This window comes from Zootoca vivipara, chromosome 14 (genome assembly GCF_965207765.1).
Source record: "Zootoca vivipara chromosome 14, rZooViv2.hap1.1, whole genome shotgun sequence".
NCBI classification, from domain to species: domain Eukaryota; kingdom Metazoa; phylum Chordata; class Lepidosauria; order Squamata; family Lacertidae; genus Zootoca; species Zootoca vivipara.
In genome coordinates, this window is record NC_142597.1 from 6,039,236 (window position 1) to 6,045,284 (window position 6,049).

At 42.7% G+C, this 6,049-nt stretch overlaps 1 pseudogene; it reads right to left on the reverse strand.

The window, feature by feature from the left end:
• Positions 1 to 507: 507 nt before the first annotated feature.
• Positions 508 to 596, reverse strand: LOC118097435 (U6 spliceosomal RNA; annotated as a pseudogene).
• Between the last annotated feature and the right edge of the window lie 5,453 nt (positions 597 to 6,049).

Genomic DNA, 6,049 nt, shown 5'->3' on the forward strand with positions numbered 1-6,049 from the left:
GTTGCTTGGGGATGGGAAAGAAGAAGAAGAAGAAGAAGAAGAAGAAGAAGAAGAAGAAGAAGAAGAAGAAGAAGAAGAAGAAGAAGAAGAGTTTGGATTTGATATCCCGCTTTATCACTACCTGAAGGAGTCTCAAAGTGACTAACATTCTCCTTTCCCTTCCTCCCCCACAACAGACACCTTGTGAGGTGGGTGGGGCTGAGAGACTTCAAAGTGTGACTAGCCCAAGGTCACCCAGCAGCTGCATGTGGAGGAGCGGAGATGCGAACCCGGTTCCTCAGATTAGGAGTCTTAACCACTACACCACACTGGCTCTCAGGAAAGTCCAGAGGCACTAGCATCATAGCCATAGCCAAGTTCTCCCTTTTTTAAAGGGAAATTCCCTTATGCTGAATAGACTTCCTCGTGAGAAAAGGGAAAACTTGGCAGCTATGGACCAGGCGGCGGCAGCCCCAGCCCCCAGGAATCATAAGGAAGGAATAAAGACTCTGACAACATTATATGGAATTAAAATTAGGCCACAACTTTATTAAACTTCCGTGCTAATCTTCTCTGTATCGTTCCAATTTTAGTATATGTGCTGCCAAAGAGAGCACTACTTTATTAAACTTCCGAATGTAGGAAGACCTTTGCTTAGGCCTTGGGCGTGTATCCCTCCCAGCCAGGGGAACTGGGGCACATCAGGGTATATGGGATATGGGGGTGCTCTGCGAGACATAAGTGTAGTAGGCAGCCCAGCCCATATCACCGCTCGCAGGGTGATGACCTTTCAGTGCATGGCCAGTGACACCCATATATATAGCCCCTTTAAGAGGGGGACCCTGGAATCGCTGCTGCAGCGGGGTGAGCCACCACTTCATGCCCCCCCCCCAATAAAGGGAAGAAAAGACTAAATGATTCCACCCAAGGCCATAACCGCCAAAGTTGTGATGAATTGCTACGGGGAAGACCGTAGCAGCGCCCGTTAAACAGGAAGAAAAAGCAAACGAGAAACATTAAACAAAGGGAGGGTAGGGAGGGTGAATCTCCAGAGCTGACAGCCTGGCTATTGTCGGCTCCACCCCCTATACAGGTGAAACTCAGAAAATTAGAATATCGTTGAAAAGTGCATTTATTTCAGTAATGCAACTTAAAAGGTGAAACCAATATATGAGACAGATGCATGACATGCGAAGCAAGATATGTCAAGCCTTTATTTGTTGTAATTGTAATTATTTGTCATTCGGCGGGTCAATTATAAATGGAACGTAATTAATGAAATGTAATAACAATGTTTATTTTTGTTTATTTTTGCATTATTGTAAATATTTGTTTTATTACTGTGGAATTCCCAAAAGAAAGCATTTGTAAAAATTAAAATTAAAATAAAAAATAATAAGTTGCTTTACTGGAATAAATGCACTTTTCGACGATATTTTAATTTTCCAAGTTTCACCTGTATATAAATGGGGCTGGCCCCACCTCCCAGAAAGAAACTTGATTACTGAGGCTGGGCGTGAATCTCCAAAACTAACACTGAGAGGCAGGCCAGCCCCTGTTTGCCAGTAAGCTCCCTGGGAACTGTAGCACCACACATGATCCCGCAATGGGCACCCACAATGTAAAGTATGAATGCTCATTATCACATTTTTTCTGACTGCTCCCAAGGTTTTTGTTTGACACAGAGGGCACCCATTTCAGAAGCATCATTATTGCCATCACCTTTTCTTCCCCCACCTCTAATTTTGATATAGTCACATTTATTGAAGTGAATAATAGCTGGATACCTGGATAGCTCAGTTTGTTGGAGCATGGTGCTGATAATGCCAAGGTTGCAAGCTCAGTCCCCAGATGGGACAGCTGCATATTCCTGCATTGCAGGGGGTTGGACTAGATGATACTCAGGGTCCCTTCCAACTCTACAATTCTATTATTCTGTGAGTCAAAGGGGCTAAGCAAAGGGCCCTGCAGATCATAATTCCACCATTGGTTTATACATTATGGTGAAGGAAGGGCAACACTTCCCCATTCAGCATGGGACTTTATTCGCCACCTGCTTAGTGTGTGGTTTCCTTTTCCTTTTGCTAACTCAGCAGGCAGATGTGGGGTGGAAATCCACTGCTGAGTCAGAAGAAAAAGTGGGGGTGGGGGAGAATCTGTAAAGCTCCTTTTTAATGCCTACTTGGTATAATGCATCTTCAACTGCTCTTGTAAGCTTTCCAAATAGTTCTCTTTAAATTAATGAGGTAATATACATTTCCTAATCTGTTCTTGCCTTGCCTTAGGGATGTGGGTCACAGGACTTTTTAACATATTAAGTGGATGGGCAGTCACCCAGCTAATAAAGCAGTTGCCCTAGCATCCCCCACACAATGTTTGTTGTATAACGATCAGAATTGCCAGAAGAGAAGGCTTTCACATGTGCGCATGCAGACACACCATGATTTGCTCCTTAAACATTCAGTTGATAATAGTATTCTGAACATCACCACAGAGTATCCGGCTTATATAGCAAGGTCAGGAATGTAATAAGCAGAGTAGGGTTGCCATATGTCTGTAATTTTCTGAACGTATCTGGAATACTGCAGCTGAAAGCAGTGTCCGGGTGGAAATTGCGAAATGTCTGGGATAACCCAGATGTATGTTGTTCTTGCCTCAAAAATAGCTCAAAAATGTCCAATTCCTTTGTGATTTTGCCCAAAAAATGTTCAATAATTTTTCTGTCTGGATTTTCACTTTTTGAAATATGGCAGCCCTAAGTAAATGTTACAAGGAATGTAAGTCCACTCTCTCCCCAGTGAGCTTTGGAAAACTCATTTTTTTTTCTATAAGAACACAGAACTCTATCAGGTGATAATGATGATGATGATGATGATGATGATACTCTGCCCTTCCTTATGAAGGAGGCCAGGGTGGCAAACAGATCCACACTTTAAAAACACACAAAAAGAAAACATTCTAAAACAATTGAATCATTCCTACCCCTCCAGACTTATGTTTCATTAGGTATCCCACAACATGTTCTTGACACAATAATAGTACATTAGTGGTGGACTTAGCCTGCTTTAGCTGATAGCTGTTCTATGATGCTTTCCCAGGGATACCAAATTACTGTTATTCAGAGGATCAACAGGGCAATGACAGTGGGAGAAAACTCCCTTTCACACACATCAGCACCTAAAACCCAGAAGATTTTTGTATGAAAAGTTACAGGATTTCAGCAGAAAGCTACAGGATATGCACTGATTGGAAAGTAAGTAGTATGACCACCTCAGAACATTTTTAGGTGCAAATGGTATTGAAAGCAGGATCATGCATGACTGCCCTGACAGTATCATGAGCACCAGTCATCATGAATGTTCAGAAACCAGGATATATAGTAGAATATAGTATTGCAGTCCCAGGTCTAAAGTAAAGCACTTCATCAGCTGTAGCTGTAAACTCATTAATCCATCTCATATTTAGCAAATAACTGAAGAGCCAGAAAAAAAAAGTTGTGTGGCTTTCTGTAAACTTTATTGCAAGAGACAAATTAAGAATATGATATCATAGAATGTAACAAACATAAATAAGCTAGAGAATGTGTCTCTGCTTGAAAATTCTCTCAATCTATTTTGAGAGCTTCTACTGGAGCATCACCAACATTGTCAACAAAGGATGGCTTCATAGTGAGATAATGGGAAATCCTAGGGTTTCGCCCGTGCAGTGGAAGAGATTAATAGCAGCAACTCTTTGGGAGGGAGGGATGAAAAATTGGAATCCCGTCATCTCTGCACATTTGACTATTTTCAGACTAAGCTGAGAGGTAATTTATACCCACTCTAAGACTTCTTAAGATCATCAACAAGCGTAAGTTAGGATTAGTTTCTATTATGTTTACTACTCCCCTTTAAAACATCAACTATAAAAACTGCAACATAGCTCTTGAAAGGCTGGACCATTGTCTGCAGCATAAACATTTGAAGGCACAATTTAGAGGACTGGATTTAAATCACAGGGAACAAAAAACATGTTGGAAGGTGCTACTGGGTAATATGGGATATAGAAAGTTGCCTTGTACTGAACCAGACCAATGGTCATCTATCTTAGCAGTGTCCGTACTGACAGGAAGCCTCTCTCAAAGTATTCAAGCTTCCTCAGTCCTATCTGGGGATGCTGGGATCCAAGCTGGGACTTTGTACATGTGAATCAACTGCTTTACACTGAGCTACAGTGCTACATATTCTGATATAGAAACGATCTGCTACTAGAGGAGATGGTAATAATGATGATGTAAATGGAGGAGAGAAGGCAAGCAAAATGCGAGGGAGATAGTGAAAGATACAGGAAATTGAATGCAGACTTCCAAAAAATAGCAAGGAGAGACAAGAGGGCCTTCTTAAACGAGCAATGCAAAGAATTAGAAGGGGGAAACAGAATGGGAAAAACCAGAGATCTGTTCAAGAAAATTGGAGATATGAAAGGAACATTTCGTACAAAGATTACCATTATCAAGGACAAAAGTGGTAAGGACCTAACAGAAGCAGAAGACATCAAGAAGAGGTGGCAAGAATATACAGAGGAATTATACTAGAAAGATATGGAGGTCTCGTACACCCCAGGTAGTGTGGTTGCTGACCTTGAGCCAAACATCCTGTAGAGTAAAGTCAAATGGGCCTTAGAAAGCACTGCTAATAACAAGGCCAGTGGAAGTAATGGTATTCCAGCTGAACTATTTAAAATTTTAAAAGATAATGCTGTTAAGGTGCTACACTCAGTATGCCAGCAAATTTGGAAAACCCAGCAGTGGCCAGAGGATTGGAGAAGATCAGTCTACATCCCAATCCCAATCCCAAAGAATGGCAGTGCCAAAGAATGCTCCAACTACTGCACAATTGTGCTCATTTCACATGGTACAAGAAGCTACAGTTAGAACTGGATATGGAACAACTGATTGGTTCAAAATTGGGAACAGAGTACGACAAGGCTGTATATTGTCTCCCTGCTTATTTAACTTATATGCAGAATTCATCATGCAAAAGGCTGGACTGGATGCATCCCAAACCGGAATTAAGATTTCTGGAAGAAATATCAACAACCTCAGATATGCTGATGACACAACCTTGATGGCAGAAAGAGAGGAAGAATTAAAGAACATTTTAATGAGGGTGAAAGAGGAGAGCGCAAAATATGGTCTGAAGCTCAACATCAAAAAAACTAAGATAATGGCCACTGGTCCCGTCACCTCCTGGCAAATAGAAGGGGAAGAAATGGAGGCAGTGAGAGATTTTACTTTCTTGGCTTCCATGATCACTGCAGGTGGTGACAGCAGTCACAAAATTTAAAGACAGGGCCGTCTCTAGGCCCGGGCTGGGTGGTGCAAGGCGCCAGGGTACCTGGCCACCAGGGGCACAGAAGGGGCGCTGATCTGCTTCATGATTCTGCTTCATGGGCTGGTGTCTCCTCCTCTTCTTGCCCATGAAGCAGAATCAGTGAGACTCCTGCCTAGAATGGCACCATGTGCCTGCTGCCACTCTAGGCAGGAGTCTCAATGATTCTGCTTCATGGGCAAGAAGAGGAGAAGAGGAAGCTCAATGGCTGCGCACTACTGCTGCTGTGGGGGGGGGGCGCTGGAGGATTTTTGCACCACGGCGCTGGATACCCTTAAGACGTTACTGTTAAAAGACGCCTGCTTCTTGGGAGAAAAGCAATGACAAACCTAGACAACATCTTAAAAAGCAGAGACATCACATTGCCGACAAAGGTCCGTATAGTTAAAGCTATGGTTTTCCCAATAGTGATGTATGGAAGTGAGAGCTGGACCATAAAGAAGGCTGATCGTCGAAGAATTGATGCTTTTGAATTATGGTGTTGGAAGAAACTCTTGAGAGTCCCATGGACTGCTAGAAGATCAAACCTATCCATTCTTAAGGAAATCAGCCCTGAGTGCTCCCTGGAAGGACAGATCGTGAAGCTGAGGCTCGAATACTTTGGCCACCTCATGAGAAGAGAAGACTCCCTGGAAAAGACCCTGATGTTGGGAAAGATTGAGGGCACAAGGAGAAGGGGACAACAGAGGACGAGATGGTTG